The sequence below is a fragment of the Dipodomys merriami genome, unplaced genomic scaffold (genome assembly GCF_024711535.1).
Source record: "Dipodomys merriami isolate MVZ:Mamm:240054 unplaced genomic scaffold, mDipMer1.0.p SCAF_14, whole genome shotgun sequence".
Lineage (NCBI taxonomy): Eukaryota > Metazoa > Chordata > Mammalia > Rodentia > Heteromyidae > Dipodomys > Dipodomys merriami.
In genome coordinates, this window is record NW_027202715.1 from 2306655 (window position 1) to 2332343 (window position 25689).

The following is a 25689-nucleotide window of genomic DNA, read 5'->3' on the forward strand; positions in this document are numbered from 1 at the left end:
AATTGGCCCGGCCTGTGACCACGCCCCTGGAACGCCCCTTCGCCTTTGGGAGGGAAGCAGGCGCGCTCCCGGAAGCTTTAGCCGGCCTTCTGGCTTTCTCTTACCCAGAAGGTATGAGCATTTGTTTAAGAAGGTGTCGTGTCTGCCACCACCCTCGGTGCGTGTTTTGTGCTGGCCAAGTTAAATAGGAGTCAGTCAGTGAAAAGAAAATTGGGCCACAGTGAGGTGAGAAGGTGAGAAGGGTTTCTTTTCAACTGCCTTTAGATTTTACGCTTTGTTTTTTCTTTTATCTCTGCTTCATAAACTTGAGGCTTATCTGGGTTTGGAAACCTCCACTTCCTTTCCTCTATGAGGTTTTCAAGTTTGTTTTTTTCAACTAACCTTATAAAGCATAGTTGAGCCCCTAAACTACTTTTTTTTTGGGGGGGGGGTCCGGTCGTGGGGCCTGAACTCTGGGCCTGGGCATTGTCCCTCAGCTCTTCAGCTCAAGGCTAGCGCTCTACCACTTGAGCCACAGTGCCACTTCCGGCTTTTTTCTTTTTGCTTATGTGGTGCTGAGGAATCGAACCCAGGGCCTCATGCATGCAAGGCAAGCGCTCTACCACTGAGCCACCTTCCCAACCCCGAGCCCCTAAACTACTAACAACATGTTTTCCTCATGAAAGGGTTTCTTTTTTTCCCTCCCCCTGGTGGCCCTGGGCTTTGAACTTTTTGCTCAAGGCTAGCGTTGTACCACTTGAGCCACCAGCTACGTTTCCAGCTATTTTGGTAGTTTTGTTGAGTAAGTCTCACCGACTTCTTTGCCCAGGCTGGCATCCACGTGTGATCCTCAGATCTCAGCCTCCTGAATAGCTAGGATTACAGGCTACATGAAAGGGTTTCCAATCAGAAGTGGGATGAAGAAGAATCCTCTTCTGCTGTGGAAGTGAAATGAAAAGATGGAGAGCATACCAGAGAACTGTAAAATAAAAGCAAACTGGATGCAGTGGTGCACACTTCTAATCCTATCTAGTTACAAGGCTGATGCAAGAGGATCACCAGGAGAAGGAAAAAGGAAGGAAGGGAGAAGGGAGAGGGGGGAGAGAGAGAGGAAAAAAGGAGGGAGAGAAAGGAAGAGGAGGAAGGAAAGGGAAAAGACAGGAGAGAAGGGGAAAGGGAAGTAGGGAAGAGGAGGAAAAGAGCCAACTATCTTCCCCTATTTCTTTTCAGAGGACACCCCCTTCCCCAGTAGCCTCAGATAACAAGTTATTGAGTTCAATGTACTGTGCTGACACTACATGAAACTCAGTGTTTCTAGGAGACTGTTCCCCTTAGCTGCAAATTGAGGAGCACAATTTGAGCCCCCTGCGTGATAGAGTAAGTGGTACAACTGATTAGGTCACCAGGATAATTTTCAATATACAAATCTAGATGAAAATTGATGAGCACTGGTGGGTCTCACCTATAATCCTAGATACTAAAGGGTCTGAGATCTGAGGATCACAGTTTAAAACCCGCCTGGGCAGGAAAGTCCATGCAACCCTCATCTCCAGTTAACCTGCAAAAAGGCAGAAGTGGAACTTTGGCTTAAGTGGCATAGCAAAAAAGTTAAGCAAGAGCAGGAGGCCCTGAGTTCAAGGCTTGGTACCTGTGTGTGTGTGTGTGTGTGTGTGTGTGCATGCACATGGGCATGTGTGCGCACACACACACAAATTTACACAAAAATCAATTTTTAAGAATTCAAAAAATCCAATTCTAATCTTGGTCAATATTGCCTACATTAAAAAAAAAACCTATATCTGCTGGACATTTATGGCACACACCTATAATCCAACCTACTTAGGAGGCTGATATCTGACCATAGCTATTCCAAGCTAGTCCAGAAAAGAAAGTCCATGAGATTCTTATCTCCAGTTAACCAGCAGGGAAAAAAAAAAAAATCCAGAAGTTGGGGTGTGGCTCAGATGGAAAAGTGCCAGACTTGAGCAAAAAAAAAAATGAGGGGCAAAAACCAAAAAAACCTATGGGGTAGCACCCAGTCCCTGAGATCATGTCTTACTTAGTACTGGCACATACATACCACCCACACTCATAGACACTAAACCAGTTGAACTAATTATTAAATAACATGTATAAACATAAATCATGTGTTTAAACTTTTGGTCTCAAAATTCCTTTGCACTGTTAAAAAATTACTCGGGGGTGGGGGGGAGCTGGGAAGGTGGCTCAGTGGTAGAGTGCTTGCCTTGCATGCATGAGGCCCTGGGTTCGATTGCTCAGCACCACATAAGCAGAAAAAAAAAAAAAAAAAAAAAAAAAGAAAGCTGGAAGTGGCACTACGGCTCAAGTGGTAGAGCGCTAGCCTTGAGCTGAAGAGCTGAGGGACAGCGCTCAGGCCCAGAGTTCAGGCCCATGACCGGACCCAAAAAAAAAAAAAAAAATTGCTCAGGGCTCCAAAGAACACTTGTTTATGTGTAATATATCTCTCAGTTTTTACCATATTAGAGATTAAAATGTGTGTGTATGTGTCCACATACACATGTGTACTCATCTGGGGCTTGAAATCAGGGCCTGGCACTCTTCCTGAGATTTTTTACTTAAGGCTCTGCCACTTGAGCTGCAGTTCCACTTCTGTCTCTTTTGGTGATTCATTAAAGAGAGATAAGAGCTGGGTGCCAGTGGCTCATGCCTATAATCCTAGCTACTCAGGAGGCTGAGATCTGAGGATCACGGTTCAAAGCCAGCCCAGGCAAGAAAGTCCGTGAGACTTTATGTCCAATAAACTACTAGAAACCGGAAGTGGTGCTGTGGCTCAAGTGGTGCTCGCCTTGAGCTGAAAAGCACAGGGACAGCACCCAGGCCCAGAGTTCAAGCCCCATGACTGACAAAATAAAAATAAAAATAAAATAAAAATAACTATATGTTCACTTAACATTTTTGTGAAGATTGCTTTTTAAAAAGAGAGTAGCAGGTTTTGCACTTTTGAAAATTTCTTTACTGACAATAGAAAAGAAGTGATTATCTTTTTTGCATTAAATGTTACACTCTTACACATGAGGTAGCTGCTAACAAACTGTTCACTCAAGAGGCAAATGAGAACATTTTATAAAGAAAATAGTTATATTTTATAGTCAATTTTATAGGTTATATTGTAATTTTAAACTGTATAAATGTTGGCTGCTATTATAATTTGTGTTTAGTTATTCTATCAAGTAAAATATTTAATGGAAAAGGAAACAAGATAGAGATAATTTACAGACTAGACCATTCTCATAAGAGTGAACATCCTTCTTTATACAAGAGCATAGAGTTAGAATTCAGAGTCATAACCAAATGCAACTACATTAGAAATTGATCCACTAATCCAATGTTGTTTTTCAGGCTGCTGAGCAAGATGGTTCTCCATTTTCTAAATGCATATGATGACTAAGCAGGGTTTTATCTCCTGGACAAACTAATTTGGTCCTCTGGTGACCAATAGCATTTTAAGTAAAAATTATTTTCACACACATATATCTTGAATGCCTGCAATATACAAGCAAATAGGTTCTGATCCTTTACAAATTTATAAACTTAATTGTTTTGTTTTGTTTTTTTTTCATTCAAGGCTGGCTCTCTACCCCTTGAGCCGCATCTCCACTTGGCTATTTTACTGGTTAATAGGAGTCTCTTGGATTTGTCTGTCAGGGCTGGCTTCAAACCTTAATCCTCAGATCTCACCTTCCCAAGTAGCTAGGATTACAGGAATGAACCACACGAGTACCAGGCATTTCCCATATACCTTAAATCGTTTCTAGAATACCTAATAAAATATAAACTGTATGTGTTTTGTTGTTATACTGTATCATTTAGAGAATAATGCCAAGAAAAAGTCTGTACATGTTCAGTACAGGCACATTTTCCCCAAATATTTCCCATTCTTGGTTGTTTAAAGCCAACTGTACATAATGACACTTCGCCCAACTATGTCTGTATATGTATGTGTGTATACTTACATATATATTTATATATATAATTTTTGTATATATAATTTTTAACCAGTTTGATGATCAAAGGCCTCAGAATTATCTGGGGGAGATTTTTTCTAGAGATTTGTGAGATACCGTGTTTCAGTGGACCTGGGTAGTTATCAAGAATTTTAAAAGTGCTATACATACCTTCCCTCCCATCTCCACAAGTAGGGGAAAAACAAAGGAGGCAAAAATGCTTGATAAGAAATGTACTCATTACCTTGCTCATGTGATTGTAACCCCCTGTACATTATTTTCACAATAAAAAACTTATTTTTTAAAAAGTGCCATACATTGATGGAGATGGGAATGAATGATAGGTACTGTATATACAGTGAAATTGATTTTGTCTTTGCCCCCAGTTCTATTACACATAAAATATGCTCTATTTGTATCATTTCAGAATTTAAAAGATATATTGTGTTGAAATATATGTGTTATCAAACAGCAGAGTATTTGATTTCATTTAGTTAAAATAGAAATTGATATAAATGCTTCAAACATGTTCTAGTTCTTGCACCTTTATCATGTACATAAAAACTAAGAGTATGAGGTGCTAACACAGCAGTTTTATATCATACCATGGTAAAAAGCGAAATCTCTTTCACAAGAAGCATATAACAGCAAAAAGTATAATTTCATGCATCTTTGATCCAATTTCTTTGAAATGAATTCAGTGTTCCATGTTTCATTATACATATTTTCAATGTTATATAGATTGTAGTCTTCCTTTTTCTTTTCTTTTTTTCTTTTCTTTTTTTGCTGGTCATAGGGCTTGAACTCAGGGCCTGGGTGCTGTCCCTAGCCTCTTTGTGCTCAAGACTAGCCCTCTACCAATTGAGCCACAGCACCACTTCTGGCTTGTTTGAGTAGTTTATTGGAGATGAGAGTCTCCCAGGAACTTTTCTGCCCAGGCTGGCTTTGAACCTTGATCCTCAGATCTCAGCCTCTTGAGTAGCTAGGATTACAGGTGTGAGCCACTGGTGCCCAGCCGGATTGTAGTTGTTTGTTAACTTATGCATTCTTCTACCACAAGCTTCTTTTTTTCTGTGTGGTGCTGGAAATCAAACCCAAGACCTTAAGTGTACTAAGCAAGAGTTCTACTACTGAGCTACATATACCTACAGCCCACACACTTCTTTGAAGCTTTATTATGCTCAAATTAACTATCTAGAGACTTAGCCTCCATAATAATGTTGCAGTGAGTGTTCTTTCCTAATAAGTATGGCCAGAATTAATTTATTCAAGTGGAGAAGAGCCCTCTTTCCCCCAAAAGCAAGCTTAAATTTCCTTATTTTTCCTAAAGGGAAGTGGGAGAAAACAACTAAACCAGCTATAAATATGATGACTTACAGAAATTTAAACATATTCCTCACATTATGATTGAAATTAAAAAATCCTCTGTTTTTTCCTTCCTTCTTTCCTTCCTTCCTCTCTCTCTCTCTCTCTCTCTCTCTCTCTCTCTCTCTCTCTCTCTCTCTCTCTCTCTCTCTCTCTCTCTCTCTCTCTCTCTCTCTCTTCCAATCCTGGTGCTTGAACTCAGGGTCTGGTCTCTGTCCCTCAGCCTCTCTGTGCTCAAGGCTACTGCTCTACCACTTGAACCACTGTACCACTTCTGGCTTTTTCTGTGATTAATGGGACATAAGAGTCTCAAAGACTTTCCTGCTTTGAACTGTGATCCTCAGATCTCAGCCTCCTGAGTAGTTAGGATGGTACCCAGCTATATTTTCATTTTTAAATAACATTTTCCCCACAAAAGAGGCCAGGGCTTTTGAGAAATGGATGATTTTAGAGAATGGTAGAAAGGTACAAGATGACCTGGAACATCTTGTTCCAGGAGACTAAGGCAAAGCTTCTCACTGGCCTCATCTACAATAATTGAGATGTGACAATAAGGAATAATGAGTTATATAGCCCACTGCCAATAAGAACAAAGCACTGAGGAGGTGGGGAGGGAAGGGATAATAGGGGAAAAATAAACGAGGGGATAACAATGCTCCGTAGGAAATGTACTCATTATTTTGCTCATGTAACCATAACCCCTCTGTACAATATCTTTACAATAAAAAAATTAAAAAAAAAAACAAAAGCAGCAGGATTTACAAATGGCAAAAGAAATTTACTAATTTCAGTTACAAGAATTTTTCATTTTTTCATCTAAAATCGTATGCTAGATTGGGTATGTGTATTTGTGCGTGCATGCGTGCATGCCTGCCTGCCTCCTTGCCTGCCTACCTGCCTGCCTGCCTGCCTGCCTGCCTTCCTGCCAGCCTCTCAGTCCTGGAGCTTGAACTATTTTCCCCCCACTCTCTCTCTCTCTCAAGGCTAGTGCTCTATCACTCGAACCACAATTCTGCTTCTGGCTTTTTGCTGGTTAATTAACAGTCTCATGGTCTTTTCTGCCCTGTCTGGCTTCAAACTGCAATCCTCAGATCTCCTGAGTGGCTAGCATTACAGGCATGAGACTATTGGTGGCTGGTGATTCTAGATATTTTAAGAGATTAACTAATTGAGTTAATTTCTAGATAACTTGGAGGTTAAAAAAAAGGTTAAAAAATCGAATAACATTTTAATATATAAAGTCAATGTATTGTTCTCCAGTGGAGAAGCACAATCTTACTATAGAATAGGGGAGAGCAAATCCTGGGCAGACATAAATAATATACATTCATACTGGTGATTCACCACTAAGTAAAATCAGTTCCTTAGAAATAAACAATTTACCATTGAGTAAACCTGGAATTTAAGTTTATTTATCAGATTGTACAATATTTTTAAGTAATTTTAAAGTAAGAAATAGATTCTGAAATGAAATTCACAAGAATTGGAGACCTAATATTTCAGCATAATAATAATTTAAAGGACACAGAAGTCAGGAGTCTAGAAGATTGAGAGAAAAAGTAAAAGTATATTTTGTCCAGTGATTAGATTTTTTTAACCTCCTATAAATAGGCACCATCTAAATTTTCTCTAAAATTAGTTTACCCTATTTTTAACTTTTAGTTTGTCTCATAATTTTTAAACATTATTTTAAACTATAAAAGTATAGGGCTGGGAAGGTGGTTCAGTGGTAGAGTGCTTGCCTTCATGCATGAGGCCTCAGGTTCAATTCCTCAGCACCACATAAGCAGAAAAAGCTGGAAGTGGTGCTGTGGCTCAAGTGGTAGAATGCTAGCCTTGAGCTGAAGAGCTCAGGGACAGTGGCCCAGAGTTCAGGCCCCTCAACTGATAAAAAAATAATAATTATTATATATGTACATATATATAAAGTATAGCCTAATTGAGAAACATTTGACATAATAAAAAATAAAGAATGAGTCCTTCTCTGCACTCTAAAGTAGGCCACAAAAATAAACCCAGTTAATTTTGTGCCCTGCTAGACTTTTTTTCCTATGCTATGTCAAGGCATCTATATGTACATGGGTTTTGAAAATCGGATTTAGTTCTATACAATATTGTGTTTCTTATTTAACAATTACGTTTTTGTTTTTATTTTATCAAAGTTCTGCATGTATATATAGGTATAAAAGTCAAATAATTCAACTAGTAAAAATGTTTAATCATCATATAACACATTTGTTTTATAACATGGTTTATTAATTGTTATATCAATGGTTTAAAACTCAAAAAATACAAGATGTACAAAAATTTCCCATCTTTGTCCTTGAGACATCCAGATCTACTCATGGGCAAACAATGACATTTGTTTTTCTTCATCTTTCATTTATATAAAAATATATGTACATAAGTACCTATATACACCCCTGGAAGTTTGTAGAGGCTTTGTCTTTTTTGAGACAAGGCCTTGCTCTGTAGCTCAAGCTGACCTGGAATACTGTGTAGACCATACTGATCATACTGATCTCTAACTTACTGTCCTGCCTCAGTCTCCTAAATACTGGAATTATAGGCATGCACTATTATGCCTGATATTGAAGATATTTTCATATCATTATGTAAAGGGCTTCCTTAGGTTTTTGTTTAGTTTTATCTTTTGTTTTTGCCTGTACTAGGACTTGAAGTTAGAATGCCATGATTGCTCTGTTTGCTTGCTTGACTGGCATCCTAACACTTGAACCACATCTCCAGCCTGCCTGGCTTTTTGCTGGTTATTTTGAAGATGGAATCTCATAGACTTTTCTACTTAGGCTGACATAAAACTACAATCCTCTGGATCTCTGCATCTGAGTAGCTAGGATTCCAAGTGTGAGCCACCAGCACCTGCATATTTTGGGGACTGTTTTTTGATGTAATTGTATTTTTGTTCGTTTGGCACTGCTGGGATTTGAACTCTGGGACATGCACTTGCTAAGTAGATGCTTTTACCATTTGAACTGTGCCCCATAGCCCATTTTGCTTTTGCTATTTTTCAAATAAGATCTCCCCTTATATATGAGTCAGCCTCAACCATGATCCTTTTATTTATACTTGCCATGTAGGTGATATGACAAGCATATACCACCATACTAAGCTTTTTGTTGTTGTTGTTGTTGGGTCATGGGGCTTGAACTGTAGGCCTGAATGCTGTCCCTCAGCTCTTCAGCTCAAGGCAAGTGCTCTACCATTTGAGCCACAGTGCCACTTCCAGTTTTCTGGTGGTTAATTGGAGATAAGAGTCTCATGCACTTTCCTGCCCAGGTTGGCTTTGAACTGCGATCCTCAGATCACAGCCTCCTTCGTAGCTGGGAATACAGGTGTGAGCCACTGGTGCCCAGTCACACTAAGCTTTTTATTGGTTGAGGAATTTTGGCAGACTTTTGCTCAGGTTGGCCTCAAACTTCAGTCAACCACATCTTTGCCCCCTAAGTAGCTAGGATTATAGATGTGAACCCCTAAGCACACCTTGCTTCCTTAGTTTTATATATTGCTATGTAGTAACTTAATATTTGTATTTATGTATGTGCATGTATATGCCTTTCTTTAATCAATAATCTGATTTATGTAATTAAATATGTTGTTTTTACCTTTTTTCTCTTATAAATAATCTGTAGTAAATAACCTTGAGCATATATCATTTTGCTTCTGTATCAATTTATAGAATAAACACCTAATCAGATCAAATGTTACATGTCTGAGTTTTCCTTTACATTTGTTTTTAATTTTGAGAGAAATTGAATTCCTTTTAATAGGCATAAGACCCGTTTAGTTTTGTTTTTCCCTAAACTGACTGCTTATAACCTTTGCACATTTTCTTAGTGAATTATTTTTAATGACATGTAGGAATGCTTTGTGTTATATAAATCAGTCAGACTTTTCACCACACACTCTACCAATATAGCCAGTTGATAATATTTTATTGTAAGCTTTTGTGTTTACATCTTATTACTATGAAAATGTTATTGTTATTCTCATCAAGTCCTACACATTGCCATGGTTACCTTTTCTTATATTATGTTCTGTTTTCCTTCCATTAATAATTGGTTCTTGGTTCACTTATTTTATCTGTTTTTCTGTGTTTATCATGAATTCTTCCTTCAGCTTCTCAACAGATATGTCACTGTTGTCCAAGACCACCACATATCTGCTCTGAATTACTAGAATAATTGCTTCCTTATTAGGCAAGACATTTGCCTCCTTGTTTTCCTCTTTCACCATTATCTGCCTATAGTCTATTCTCAGATGGCAACAAGTGGTCCTTTTAAAATGTAAGCCAATTAATCTACTGCGATAGTGGCTCTCAATTTTCCTCAGGGTAAAAGTAGTTATTGCAGTATCTATACGATCTAACATATCCCCCCAAACCTGATCTCTCTAACCTTATCTCCTGCTGCTTCTGCAGCTTACCTTTACCTTTCTCCCTCTTCCTTCAGCATTCTACCAACATAACCACACGATTGATTCTGATTTATCTCAAGTCTTAGTAAAATCTGGCAATGAGAATGATGCTGACCATTTTATTTAAAATTGTAAACTATACCCTTTGCACTTACAAAAAAATATATTCCTCACTGAGCACCAGTAATCCTAGCTCCTCAAGAGGCTAAGTCTGAGGACCTTGATTCAAAGCCAACCTGGGTTTGACCACAAAAGCTAAGGGATAGTGCCCAAGCCTTGAGTTCAAACCCCAGGATCAGCACACATACACAAAATTTATTCTGCCATCCCTGTCAATTTTCTTTTTTAAAAATAGCTTTTATTGGCCACAAATATATTAGACAGCTTGTTTATTATCTTCTGCTAGAATGAAGGCTCTGTGAAAGTAGCTATATGTTAATGGTTCAAAAAAGGTATTCCAGTGGTTGTGCACTTGCCTTGCATGCCTGAGGCCCTGGGTTCGATTCCTCAGCACCACATAAGCAAAAAGAAAAAAACCGGAAGTGGCGCTGTGGCTCAAGTGGTAGAGTGCTAGCCTTGAGCTGAAGAGCTGAGGGACAGCGCCCAGGCCCCAGGACCGGACCCCCCCACACACAAAAAAAAAGGTATCCCATAAACAGTTATTGTGAAGAAATATATTTTCTCTTAAAATATCCAAACTCACCAGAAGGGTTTTTGCTTTCAATTTTTTGTCCCTCTTAGAGCCCCCATCTTTGATTTCAGTCTATTGTTTTTATTTATTGGTTTGTTTGTTTTGGCCTTCTACGTAGCTGTCATCCATAAACTTGCCAACATTGTCAATTTGAGAATTCCTTACACCCCACTCTCATGTATCTCCTAGTACCTGGACACTTTGTCTTACTTGTTCTTGCTTACTTCGTTGTTATTCAATGAGCATTTTTTTGCTTATTCATTATTTTTTAGTGGTAGCCTCTTAAGAAAGAATGCAAAGTTTTTGATATCTCCTATGTCTACAATTATGTTCAGTTAAGTCAATGGTATGACTTGGTATAGAAATCTAGATTAGAAATACTTTTTCTTCAAGATTTTTAAGACATTGCTTTGCTGTTTCCTATCTTACAGTAATCTCAGAAATATTATGCATTTTGGTTCTTGCTCTTTTATGCTTTTTTTCCCTCTTTAAAAGTTCTTAAAGGTTTCTTTTTTCTCTCCAGCAGTTCATATGCAAACCTTTTTCTTGTTTAATTTTCTGGCTATTCCACAGTCTTTATGTAAACACTTGGCTTTGGTTCTAAAAAATTGTGATTTAATATTTTCTCATGACTATTTTCTCTGTTCTTTCTAGAATCTCTTCAAATGTAATATCTCATTAAAAATCACTCATGTTCTAGGGATATGATTGAAGATTAGAAGCCTCCACTATGGGACTCTATGGATAAGAAGAAGCTTCAGGGTTGCAGAAGACAAACTATATTCTGAGGAGAGGGAGAACATTGGAAATCAAGGAAAAAGTGACAGGATGGCTCAAAAGGACAGAAAAAGAGAGAGATAACCTAAAAAAAAGTAAGAAATAGTCCATATCTCCAACCCTAGCTTCTGTGGGGGAAGTGAGCCTGAAGCTGTAAAAGACCAGGTAAGCCTGGAGAGTCTAGTCAGCACTGGTGGCAATAGACTGGCAGTCCTAGACTCAGGCAAAACCTTGAATGGATTGCAGGTGCTTGTGTGTGACAGGCTAGCACTGGGGAAGAAATCTATTGCATCTCTCCCCTTATCTAAGAGCATTATATCCATGTGCCATCTCGAGAGGAGTCTATTATTTGAGACTGAGCTACTCTGAAGACCTGTAAATAAGGAACAGTCACAAGTCAGAGACCCTGGGGATACATGAGTGGGGAATGGGAATAGTTGGACACAGCTCTGTTGAGAAGTTTAAGTAGTGTAAAGGACGTTGTTGGGAGGATGACAGTTTGTAGCCAACCAAGATAAGTTAGTGAGACCTTACCTGAGCTAAACTAAGAATAGTTGTGCTTGTGCTTGAGGCCATAGGTGAAGTCAAAGTCAATAGCTTAATCTGGCAAAATAACTGTGAAAAAAATAACTATAGTATAAAGTGGAGGAAGCTGACATCTGTAATCCTGGCTACCTAGGAGGCTAAAACCTGAGGATTGAAGTTGGAAGCCAACCAGTGCAGAAAAATCCATGAGAATCTTACCTTCAATTAATTATCAGAGCCTTAAGTGGGGACATGGTTCAAGTGGTAGAATGCCAGCCTTGAGTGGAAAAAGCTAAGTGAGAATGTGAAGCCCTGAGTTCAAGCCTCAGCACTGGGATGTGCAGGTGGAGATAGAAGACAAGTGCTAATGAGGATGTTAAGTAAAAGAACCCTTACTAGGCACTGGTGGCTCATGCCTGTAATCCTAGCTACTTAGGAGACAGATCTGAGGATAGCAGTTCAAAGCCAGTTCAAGCAGGAAATATACATTTGATTACCAAAGGCAGGAAGTGAAGCTGTGGCTCAAACCCTAGAACACTAGTCTTGAGCACTAGAGGTCAAAGAGAGTGCCCTGGTCCTGAGTTCAAGTTCTGTGATCAACACACGCACACACATACTGTTAGTAAGTATGTAAATTAGTGTGGCCACCATGGAAATCAATATGAAGGCCTCAAAAAACTACAAAAAAAAACTACCTGATGATGTAATTATATCACTTCTGGATATATATCTTTCTGTATAGATATATATCTATCTGTATAGATAGATAGGTAGGTAGATAGATAGATAGATAGATAGATAGATAGATAGATAGATAGATAGATATCTCTACATAGATATCTGTCCATCTGTCTATATAGATATATACATAAAATATATATATATATATTCAAAGGAACCAAGGTTATGCCTACAATAGAGATACCTACACACCTACATTCATCTCAGCAGTATTCACAATAGGTATTCCCAAGATATTAAATCAGACAAGGTTTCTTCAATGGAAAATGGATTTAAAAATGTGAGCTAAACATACACACATTCACATACACCCCACCCCACCACCACTACCACCACCACCAACTATAACAACAATGAAGTATTATTCAGCTAAAAAGGAGAATAAACGCATATTATTTGCAGGAAAATGGATATAACTGAAAATCATTATATTAAGTGAAATAAGCCAGACTTGCAGTTGAGATTGGGTGAGATCTGAGGATCAGGGTTCTAAGCCAGCCTAAGCAGACAAATTTGAGAGACTAATCTCCAATTAACCAGAAAAAAAGCTGGAAGTAGAGGTGTGGCTCCAGTAATAGAGTGCCATCTTTGATTGAAAAAGCTAAAAAAAAAAGTACAGAGCCCCAAGTTCAAGCCCCAAAACCAACACACACACACAAATCAGCCAGGCATGGTGAAACAAACTTGTTATCCCAGCTCTGGTCGCTGAGGCTGAAGGATTGTGAGACCTGTAGCTCATGATAGCCTCCCTGAGAGCAGATATGCATTTGAAGTAGTTCATGATTTTGCTATATGATAGAAAGAATTTTAAAAAATAAAAAAATAGTATGCCTGAAAAAAGATCTTCTCTCTGTTGACCTTCTCTCTGCTCTGCTATTACATTCACAAATAATTACTTTAAAAATTGAAAACCATAGTCATAAAAATGACCTTAAATATCAAGCAAATTCCATGGCTGGTTTTTATGCTAGAGCTAATACCCATGAAACTTCTCATCTAGTAAATTCTGCACCCTGAATTAGGTTCATCTGAAGACATTAAAGAAATCCAACATGTGGCACATGCTTGTAGTCCCAGTTACTTAGAAGGCTGAAGCAGAAGGATTTCAAGTTCCAGGCCAACCTAGGCAACATAGTTAGACACTATCTCAGTAACAACAACAACAAAAAGTTTCTGGTCACCAATGTCTCATGCTTATGGGAGGCTGAGAAGGAGATGACTGAAGTTTGAGGCCACCTCAGACAGGAGAGTTTAGCAAGACCCCTTCTTCATCCATAGCTGGACAAGATGTCACATGGTGGTTGTCTTAGTTTCCTGGGATGCAAAAGATTGAGAGGATTGCAATTCCAGGGTTTGAAGGAAGCCCCAGGCAGAAACGTTCAAGAGACTCCATCTCAAAGACACTGTGTGTGGTGTCATCCTACCTATACAAGAAATGAAAAATATACAGATTGAAGTCTAAGTACACACCTGATAAAGTAATTCTGATCATAACAAAACATTGGTAAAGAAACTAGTCAAAGGAATTTATCAGGCTATCACCAGTGTCTGACTTGCCAAACCCATTTCCTGGAGAAACCTCTTGTTCTGCACTGTCCCATTATTCTACATATATCATGGAAGTGAAAGCAGAAAAAGAGCCTCAGTAGGCAATCAGGCAAAGGTCATCTCCCATAGAGGTTCTGCCTTCCTCACCAAGGCTTTGACCAGTCCTGTATGCAGGGCTGTAGACATCACATCACCATGGCCTTGAGTTGTTGTATATTCGGATTCCTGGACCCATTGCCCTGGGCGAACTTGCACATGAACAATATACTGATTGGACCACAGAAGTGTGTGTCAGAATGGGAAGGGGGCTAAATGATACATGGAGAGCTAATGAAGGTGGACCCTCAGATTGAGTCTGGACACTGATACTGCCATAGGATGTCCAGTGATCTTGAGAGTCACATAGCTCTCTACTGGAGACACCTTATTAACCTCTGTATAACATTTGCCAGGCAGTCCCTCCCTTGAACCTCTTAGTGGGAGAACTTATCATTTTCTTCAATAAATCTTTGCTATTTTACTCCTTCCGTGTCCATGGATTTATTATTTAAGACCATGAAGATGAAGGATCTGATCTATGTTTTTCAATATCGGTACCAGAAAAAAAGTATGCCTTCTTCTAAACAATTTCAGTAGTGATATTTAAACAAAATTAAGACATTAAGTAGTGAATTTGGGAATAGTTAAGTAGATCCCAAGAGGCCACTGTATCAGAAGCAACTTTTGACAGATTACTAAATATTTACTCTCTCTCTCTCTCTCTTTTTTTTTTTTTGTCTGTCGTGGGGCTTGAACTCTGGGCCTGGGCACTGTCCTTCAGCTCAAGGCGAGCACTCTACCACTTGAGCCACAGCGCCACTTCTAAATATTTACTCTTTTGCAATATGAAATTCAAACTCAAGACCAAGGGATCTCTGAAATACAAGGGTTTATTGAACCATGACAGATGCTAGTCAGAAAAGAAACAGGTCCTGGGACAAGTTGCCACAAATCCCAGCCAGTAGGGTTAGATAGTCATTGGAAAAGTGCCTTTTTATGAGGAAAATTTGGGGTAGAAAAGCATAAGTTGATTACATCAAACCTACAAAGGTTTGGGGCAGGATAATGTAACCCTAGGTAGGTTTTTTTGTTGTTTTTTGTGTTGTTGGTTTTTTTTGGTCGGTGGCAGGACTTGAACTCTGGGCCTGAACACTGTCCCTTAGCTCTTCAGCTCAAGGCAAGCATTCTACCACTTGAGCCACAGCGCCACTTCTGGTTTTCTGTTGTTTTTTTTGGGGGGGGGGAGGGGTCCGGTTGTGGGGCCTGAACTCTGGGCCTGGGCGCTGTCCCTCAGCTCTTCAGCTCAAGGCTAGCACTCTACCACTTGAGTTACAACGCCACTTCCGGCTTTTTTCTTTTTTCTTATGTGGTGCTGAGGAATCGAACCCAGGGCCTCAAGCATGCAAGGCAAGCGCTCTACCACTGAGCCACCTTCCCAGCCCCACTTCTGGTTTTCTGAGTGGTTTATTGAAGCTAAGAGTCTCACAGACCTTCCTGCCCTGGCTGGCTTTGAACTTTGATCCTCAAATCTCAGCCTCCTGAGTAGCTAGGATTACAGGCATGAGCCACCAGTGGCTGTCGGCCTAGGTAGGTTTTGAGATAGGAGTGTTACCAATAATTTTCTGGCTCCTCTTAAGAGAAAGATCACTATGGAAGGGATCTTTTTCCATTCAGTATCCTGAAGCTACAAACCAAGGGCTAAGGATCAACAGCACACATTTATTCAGAGGACAAAGAATGGAGAAAGAGAAGTCTTGCTGATCAGCTTCTCAACCCACTGGATGTTTGTGAAGTCATAGATATAGGGCAACAGAAATTAGCAGAGGAATATCATCAGGTTTTTAGAAAAGGGGAGTCCAGGTGTTAACTGTCTTCTTTCCTCATACAGTCCTTCCTGCTTGCTACCTTGCTGATTGTAAACTGTTACAGCACTGTTACAGCACTAGTGGGTGTGTCACTTAGCATATAAATTAGATGCTAATGAATTTGAGGTCTACTGTATTAGAGGTCATTTGGGCAACCATCCTAGACCTCACTGATTTTAGGCTATTAACTGTGAAGAACTTTTAGGCATCCTGTTGTTAAAAATAAAGCACAGCTAGGGCTGAGTAGGAGGAGTAAGAAAGGCAGGCTGCGTAGATATTGTATGGGGGACAGTCATTAGGAAGTACTTAGTGCTTTTGGATTGGTTGGTGTTCTAATCCAAATATGTTGATTTCTAAGAGGCTAGCCACCTGGGGTTTTTTGAGTCAAGGTTTGAAAACATACATTCAGGAATATAGAACAATCTTTTGTTGATTTGGCTCTATTGTAGCTGTTAGTTAATTAACTCCCCTTATCTACTCTTGGCACTTTCCTCCAGCCCTTGAAATTAAATTTAGGACATTTCAGAATTTTTTTTCTTATCACATACAATTTTTATCACATAGAATGAGTTCTTTAACAGAAAATTAAATTTGCTCTACACATGTGAATGGTGGGGAGGAGAGAAACAACTGACGGGCTTTATTTTCATAAAAAGAGGTTATAAATTCTCTTTAGTAGACCTGTGTAGTAAAATTATTTCCTTCAGATTACTTTCTTCAACTGTATGGCTCTCCATTCCTCAACAAAAACTATTATAGTTCTTGTTATTATATCACACAAACTAATCACAAATACTATTTATTATGATTCATTTTTAAATTAATTAATTTATTCATTCATTTTTGCTGGTCATGGGGCTTGAACACAGGCCCTGGGTGCTGTCTCTAGGCTCTTCTGCTTAGGGCTAGTGCTCTACCACTTTGAGCCACAGCAGCAGTTCCAGTTTTCTGGTTGTTAATTTGAGATAGGATTCTCACAGACTTTCCTACCCAGGCTGGCATTGAACTGCAGTTGTCAAATCTCATCCTCCTGAGTAGCTAGGATTACAGGTATGAGCCACCAGTGCCTACCTGTGGATATTTTTTTAATCTATGAATGTTAGTTATTAATGTCAGTTAATTTATTTTGGAATTTTTGGCTCACACAAATATACTATAATAGCTTTCCTTTTAGGAACTTAATAATTAGCCTTTCAAAAAATAATTCACTTTTCAATACCATGCTTTTGGGCAGTCTGCATTAATGGCAGAAATTACTTAATGAGAGTTAAAAAACCAAACAAACCTATTTTATCTGTCATTGCTCTCATAACAGCAACAATCAACATAGAACTCTTCTGTGGCCCCAGATTTGTATGGATTTTTCCTATGTTAAAGCAATTTTCCCACAGATTATTCAGTAGGCAACCACTGAGTGTCCTCTAATTTAAGTCAATAGTGACATTATCTGCCTAGGGATAGCATATGATTTCACAGGTTAAGGGTTCACTCTCACAAACTGGTCCCCTACATCAGATGCCAGTCACAAGCCCCAGGAGGGCTTTAAAAAAAAAAACTGGGGGCTTTTGGCTAAGCAGCTATAAATTGGGATTTCTATACCACTTTTTTGAGCTTTAAATTTGCTCCAGTGACTCACAAGATTCAAGGAAACACATCTCCTAACTTACTGCAAAGGATATTACAGAGGGTACATAGAAGAGTCAATGCACCTGGTAAAACTGTGGGTCAATGGCAGGGAGCTTGGTGCCTTTCTCTAGGAACTTCTATATGATCAGCTATGCAGAGGCTGCCCACAGCCAGTTCTATGGAAGGTCTCATTACACTTACAAGTGGGGGGAGCTTGAAGTTAGCTTTTTTTTTTTCTACTCAAGGCTAGAGCTTTCTACCACTTGAGCCACAGCTCCACTTTTGGCTTTTTGGTGGTTAATTGGAGGTAAGAGTCTCACAGACTTTTCTGCCCAGGCTGTGTTTGAATCTCATTCCTCATGGGGCTGGGAAGGTGGCTCAGTGGTAGAGCACTTGCCTTGCATGCCTGAGGCCGTGGGTTCAATTCCTCAGCACCACAAAAGCAAAAAGAAAAAAGCCGGAAGTGGTGCTGTGGCTCAAGTGGTAGAGCACTAGCCTTGAGCTGAAGAGCTGAAGGACAGCACCCAGGCCCAGAGTTCAAGCCACAGGACCGGACCCCCCACCCCCCACAAAAAGAATCTCATTCTTCAGATCTTAGCCTCCTGAGTAGTTAAGATAATAAATATGAGCCACTAGTGCCCGGTTTAGTAATGGATTTAACCTTCAATGTCTCTTCTCTCCCTGGATTTTAAGAATGGGGTAAGAATTAAAATCCCAACTCTCTAGTCTGAATTTGGTTTTTCCTTTAACTATTGTCCATCCAAGCTACATAGGGCTTTAAGCTGCCAACTATCTTGTGAGCATACAAAGCCAACAAAATATTTTGTCATTACTCTGGTAATTTTCAAGCTGGGTTGTTTTGTTTTGCTATAAATCAGAAAATGGAGCAAAAAACCAAATGCACTTATGTATCACAGAAGAAAGCCATACCTTTTGATTAGCAATAAAAAACCTTTTTCTGTACTATTACAAAAATAAATTTAAAAGCCAAAAGCAATTGGAATTTTTTAATATGTATCCTACAAGTACATTAGAATCATTAACATTTAGAACCATTAAAATCTGCAAGATAAATTGTGTAATATTTTAAAATAAGCAAATAGCTGAAAAAGCAAAATTCACTGCAGGACAATTCTAGCTAATAATTGCAGAAGAAATCATTGATTTTAAACATCATGACTCTGCAACTTCTATTGAAATGAGATAAGGCAGGGATTACTGATAGATGCCGAAACCATTTAAGAAAACTTTTTAGAGAAGAAATTGGTAATGGACCATCTACCTGAAAATACTGAAACCAATTAATAACAATAATTCTGAGACAGTTCTGGTCTCCTGGCTGAGATCTTAGAACAAAGACATTAGGAAAAATGAACTAAATGAACTATGGATGTTAATTAAGAACAATAGATCAGTATTAACTCATTAGTTGAAACAATAAGAAAGTTTGTGTCATCTGCTCAGTTTTTCTAGAAATCTAAAACTATTCTAAAAATAAAATCTAGCAATAAAACAAAGTTACTCAGTATTATGTTCCACTTGAAGTAATTCAATAGAAAGTAAATACAGCCATCTAAAAAGAATTCATAGAAAAAGGAGTGAATCTATCAAGCATTTGAATTTGAATCTAATCAAGCATTTAAGTGAAATTGTTAATTTATAGGAATAACATTGAATAGATGTTGTATATTCATAAATATAACAAGGATCCAATCACTGAAGTCCAAAATGTGGGATTTTTATGAACAATTCAATTTCTTAAAGAAATGACAGCTGGGCACCAATAGCTCACACCTGTAATCCTAGCTATTCAGGAGGCTGAGATCTGAGGATTGCAGTTCAAAGCCAGCTCAGGCAAGAAAGTATATGAGACTCTTATCTCCAATTAACCACCAGAAAACTGGAAGTAGTGCAGTGGCTCCACTGGTAGAGTGCTAGCCTTGAGCTGAAGAGCCCAGGGACAGTGCCCAGGCCCAGAATTCAAGCCACGTGACCAAAAAAAAGAAAAAGAAAAGAAAAAAGAAATGACATAAAGAGGTGGGAACAGAGGAATTGTAATAGATGTAAGGCATTTATTAATCAAATACATGATATTGACCTTGTCTGAGTTCTGAACTGAAAAATATCATAAAATTCCAACATGGATGAGGGATTAAATAACATATAGGAGTTAGTTAGGTTTGAGTATGACATCAAGATTATATTTTTTGAAGTCTTTATCACATGTATCTATCTATCTCTATCTGTCTGTCTATCTATCTATCTATCTATCTATCTATCTATCTATCTATCTATCTATCTATCTATCTATCTATCTTTTTTTTGGTCAGTCATGGGGCTTCAACTCTAGGCCTGGGCACTGTTCCTGAGCTGTTCAGCTCAAGGCTAGCACTCTACCACTTGAGCCACAGCACCACCTCCAGTTTTCTGGTGGATTATTGCAGATGAGAGTCTCACGGACTTCCCTGCCTGGGCTGGCTTTATATATATATATATATATATATATATATATATATATATATATATATATATATATATATATTTATATTTATATTTATAAAGATACTGTACAGACGGGTTACAGTTATATGAATAAGGTAATGAGTAGATTTCCTGTCGAGCATTGTTACCCCCTCCTTTGTTTTTCCCCTACCATCCCTTCCCACCTCCCCAACTCCTCCCCCCCCGCAAAGTTGTAAAATCATTTTCAACATAGTGTCTTGTACATCTCGTTGTTACAATGGGTCAACCTGTATCCTTCTTTCAGCATTTTGTTATTTCCCTTCCCCTCTCTGAATTAGAAAAATGTATATACAAGATGTAGGGCACCGGAATCAAATACAGTGAAAACAGGGGTTGTACCATAGGGGAAGAACATACAAAAGAAACAAAAAATCACTACATTATAAGTACATTACAAAAACAGCAACAAAGATAAAACCTCTGTTTCCCTATGTTGGGGTTCATTTTGCATAACATCATCTTATATGGTCATATGTACATAGCTTTTGACCCTTTCTGCTTGGCCTAGACATATACTAGTTATTGCAGATAAGGGAAACCATGGATCTATGTTTTTTCGGGCCTGGCTTACTTCACTTAATATAATTTTTCCAATTCTTTCCATTTCCTAACAAATGGAGCGGTGTCATTCTTTTGGATGGAGGCATAGAATTCCATTGTATGTATGTGGTGTGTGTGTGTGTGTGTGTGTGTGTGTGTGTGTGTGTGTGTGTGTGTGTGTGTGTGTGTGCATACATTTTCTTGATCCATTAATCTACTGAGGGGCATCTGGGTTGGTTCCATATCTTAGCTATGGTGAATAATGCTACACTAAACAGTTGTGCTGGTAGCTTTAGTATGGCCTTGTTTGTGATCATTTGGGTAAATGCCCAAAAGTAGATTGCTGGGTCATAGGGGAGCTCTTCTGAGGAACCTCCATACTGCTTTCCAAAGTGGTTGAACAAGTTAACACTCCCACCAACGATGCAGTAGGGTTCCCTTTTGGCCGCATCCCCTCAATCAAAGAAAAGTTGGACAGATGGGATTGCATGAAACTGCAGAGCTTCTGCATGGCAAAGGACATAGCTAGCAAGATCAATAGAAAGCCCATGGAGTGGGAGATCTTCACTAGCCATACAACAGACAAGAGCCTCATATCTAAAATATACTTAGAACTCAAAAAATTAAATCCCCCAACAACAAATCCTCAAAGACCCAACTGGCCGATTAATAAGTGGGCCAAAGACTTAAAGAGAGACTTCTCTGAAGAAGAAATAAGAATGTCCAATAGACACATGAAGAAATACTCAACTTCTTTAGCCATAAAAGAAATGCAAATCAAAACAACACTGAGATTCCACCTCACCCTAGTTAGAATTGTGCATATCATTTTCTGTATGATTGATATATATTATAATGTAAAAATAATAAGGAATAGAAAATAAAGATAGCACATAAATTTAATTATTTTCCCATAAATTTGATTGGCAACTCTGAAATGTGATCCAGGATCATAAAGATCTAGAATAGTAACAAGTATTGAATGTAGTTGGTGAAACTGAATGGATATGAAGAGTACTCAGCAAACTTGGGCACACAAGAAATAATACATTTTTTAAAATAAAATTCAAGTCAAAAGTCCTTCTTTAAGCTGGTGAGCACTTTAGTCTTATCTGTTGGTACCCTTTCTCAGTAGCTGCCTTAATACCTTTTAACATCCTTCCTTACTTCTCCATTTCCCTTCTTTCCCAAACTTACTACTTGGACTTCAGCTTTATCTCAACCTTGCTAATCAGGCAATCCAAATGAATGCAATTAAATATTGGGGCAACTTCGCTTCAACTCTAATCTCTTGTTCATAATATTTAATCTATAAAAGTTTCCTTGGATCACTTATGTTAAGAACCCATACCAACATAAAGTTATGACTCTTGTGTCAAAGGTTAGCATGGTGTTATACTTTACAGATGTGCCATACTTAATTAGGCTTGAGTTCCCATCCACGTGTTTGGGAAATCTGTTTATAGGATAATCAGGATCCTAGCCAGACTATATCAAAGGCAAGTGTTATAGACATAAAAGAAAACAAGGGCCAGGTATGATGGTTCACACCTGTAATTTCAGCTACTTGGGAAGCAAGAAATGGAAGGATGGCAATAGAGCTCAGCTTGGAAGGAAAAAAACATGATAGACTGCCATATGTAAAAACAAATTAAAGCAGTAAGGGCTAGGGGCATGGTTCAAATTGGTAGAGTGCTTGTCTAACAAGCCACTTTAAGCATGTATATTTTAGAGTGTTCCACATTCAATCTAGCAAGGTTTTTTGTTGTTGTTGTTTTTGGGAGGAGTCCAGTTGTAGAGCCTGAACTCTGGGCCTGGGCGCTATCCCTCAGCTCTTCAGCTCAAGGCCAGCGCTCTACCACTTGAGCCATAGCGCCACTTCCGGCTTTTTTTTTTTTTTTTTTTTTTTGCTTATGTGGTGCTGAAGAATCGAACCCAGGGCCTCATGCATGCAAGGCAAGTGCTCTACCACTGAGCCACCTTCCCAGCCCTCAATCTAGCAAGTTTTATAGCTTCCCTGCCACTCTTTTTTCCCCCCTCTCAATTCTAATGACTTCAGATTCATTGGAATGGGCCCATTATTAGAATCATTATCTATTATTCTGCATTTCTCTCTGAATTCAGTAGAAAATTACTAAATGCCCATTATGTGCAAAACACTGTTCTAGGGTTACAGCTTCTTTAAAACTTAGTTTCTGTCTAAGCAAAAGACTTTAGTCAGCAAAACTAACTATATACATATAGAGACTCCATCCCTTGCATATTCTATTTCTCTACACAAGCATTAAATATTCATTTTCCAAGGGACTAGCACTACTTGATAAGGGCTGTCAAATCACCTCTTTTGATCCTTTGCTTTTACCATCAGAAGCAAGGAAATGTCTACTTTATTTAAAAATTTTATGTATTTATTTTAAGACCAGCTCTTGCCAGGTGAGCACTGAACTTGTGATCCTCATGCCCAAGTTCTAGGAGTACAGGTATGTGCCACCATTCCTGGCTAGTTCACTTCCTTTCATTTTTCAGGGAAGCATTATGAATAGAACTCCACAATCTATACAAGGCTTTATTCTCAGAAGAACTGAAGTAGAGACGTATCCCTTGGGAAGCTGCCTTTCTGAATTAGTTTAGAGATAGAGAACTAGAGCTAAAATACTTGCTCTAATTAAGCCATATTGAAGACATAAATGAGGCTCAGTTTTTGTAGTACTATGATGAATATTCTTTTTTTTTGTTGTTGGTCATGGGGTCTGAACTCTGGGCCTGGGCCCTGTCCCTCAGCTCTTCAGCTCAAGGCTAGCAATCTAGCACTTGAGCCACAGCACCACTTCCAGATTTATCTTATGTGGTGCTAAGGAATTGAACCCAAGGCCTCATGCATGCAAGGCAAGCACTCTACCACTGAGCTCCCTTCCCAGCCCCGATGAATATTCTTTTTTAATTATAAAAGTAATCTATGTACATGCATAAAAATTAAAACGAGGAGGAATAAAACAAAGGTATCTTCATTTTTTTATCTGTGAACTTTCAACAACATATATTGATTGTAATTAGAGCTAGCTCTGCCTCCCAAGTACTTGGGATTCCAGGTGTGTGTCACCATGCCTGGTTTAAATTACATCCCATTTTTTCTTATATCTTTTCCTTCCATTTTTTCCCTACTATATCTATTTTAGTTTATACATTTAAAATGTTATCAGGCTAGAGTATTGTAGGATTGTTACAAATCTCTGTAATAAGGCATGTATATTATGTAGTTCACATGAAATACTTCAGTGGGCTGGGGGTGTGATTGAGTAGTAGAGAGATTATCTAACATTTGTAAGGCCCTGGATTTGATCTCTAGCACTGCACAAAATTTTACTTAATTTTGAGCAGATAAAATACTACTAGTGGAAGTGGCGCTGTGGCTCAAGTGGTACAGTGCTAGCCTTGCACTGAAGAGCTCAGGGACAGTGCCCAGGCCCAGAGTTCAAGCCATCACCAACAACAAAAAAAATTCTACTAGCAATTCATATGGAGTTAAATGCTATTAGTATTTTTTTTTTTTTTGGGTCCGGTCGTGGGCCTGAACTCTGGGCCTGGGCGCTGTCCCTCAGCTCTTCAGCTCAAGGCTAGCCCTCTACCACTTGAGCCACAGCGCCACTTCCGGCTTTTTTTTTCTTTTTGCTTATGTGGTGCTGAGGAATCGAACCCAGGGCCTCAGGCATGCAAGGCAAGCACTCTACCACTGAGCCACCTTCCCAGCCCCGCTATTAGTATTCTTTAACTGGACTTTTTTAAAAAGTAGGAGCTTTATTTCTCCAGTGACATATTTATAGTTTAACATAAATTAGAGGCCTGCTTGAACACCAAATCCAGGACCTTTAGGTGGTTCAGTCAAAGAGGTAAGACCTCCAGCTGGCTCACAACAGAAATGTCCACTCCTTGGCCCAGGTTTTGGAACTTGGCCAGCTTTGAGGTCATCTATAATGTCTTCATTATCTTTAGGTGTCAGATCCTCATAATAGTTGTCATTTATTTGAACCATTGGTGCATTTACACAAGCCCCTAAACATTCCACCTCTGTAAGAATGAAAAGTTTGTGTGGTGTTTTCTCCCCAACCTTCAGTCCAAGCTTTTTCTGAATGGCATCCAGTGTGCTGTCAGAGTTACAAAGCATGCAAGGTGTGGTAGTGCAGACCTGAATGTGGTATTTTCCAACTGGCTTTCCATTATACATTGTATAAAAAGTTGCAACTTCATATAGTCTCATTGGAGGTACTTGTAAAACTTCTGCCACCTTGTTCATAGCAGAGATGGGCAACCATCCATTCTGCCTTTAAGCTAAATCCAGGACTGGAAACACAGCTGCTGCTTTGTGTCCTTCTGGATAGTTTTTCACAATTGCTTCTATTCTCTTATAGTTTTCTGGTGTGAAATCAAATGGGATATCTGGGTTATTCTCAGGCATATCTCTGTGCACAAATAAGGCTCCTCCAGCACCATTTTGCACAGATGACTTATGCAAATTCCTTATTTGTCTTCCCCACTGGGCAGTGAGGCTGGCTGCTCTGGCCTGAAACGCCAGGGAGAAGAACATGGTGGGGCAAACTGTACGGTGGTCAAGGTTGCACTTTTAACTGGACTTTTTACTTTAAACTAACTTAAAAAACTTTTAGATTGAGAAAAATCTAATGTACTACCAATTTTGTTACAAACTCAGACTCTCCATGAAATACAGAATCTCATTTATAGAAAAGTAAATAGAGAAACAAAAGTCTTAATGGGATTTTCTATCTTTTGCTTTGTGTGTGTGTATGTGCATGTGTGCTGGTCCTGGGGCTTGAACTCAGGGCCTGGGTGATATTCCTTAGCTTTGTTACTCAGAGCTGGTACTCTACACTTGAGGCCCAGCTCCACTTCGGGCTTTGTGATGGTTAATAAGAGATGAGTCTCATGAACTTTTCTTCCCTGGCTGGTTTTGAACCAAGGTCCTCAGATCTTAGCATCCTGAGTAGCTAGAATTACAGATGTAAGCCATGAGCTCCTTGCATTAATTTTTCTTAGA

General features: G+C 38.9%; 1 pseudogene; it reads right to left on the reverse strand.

Annotated features, from left to right (window-relative positions):
- Positions 1 to 24452: 24452 nt before the first annotated feature.
- LOC138825680 (NADH dehydrogenase [ubiquinone] flavoprotein 2, mitochondrial-like) lies at positions 24453 to 25227 on the reverse strand (annotated as a pseudogene).
- Between the last annotated feature and the right edge of the window lie 462 nt (positions 25228 to 25689).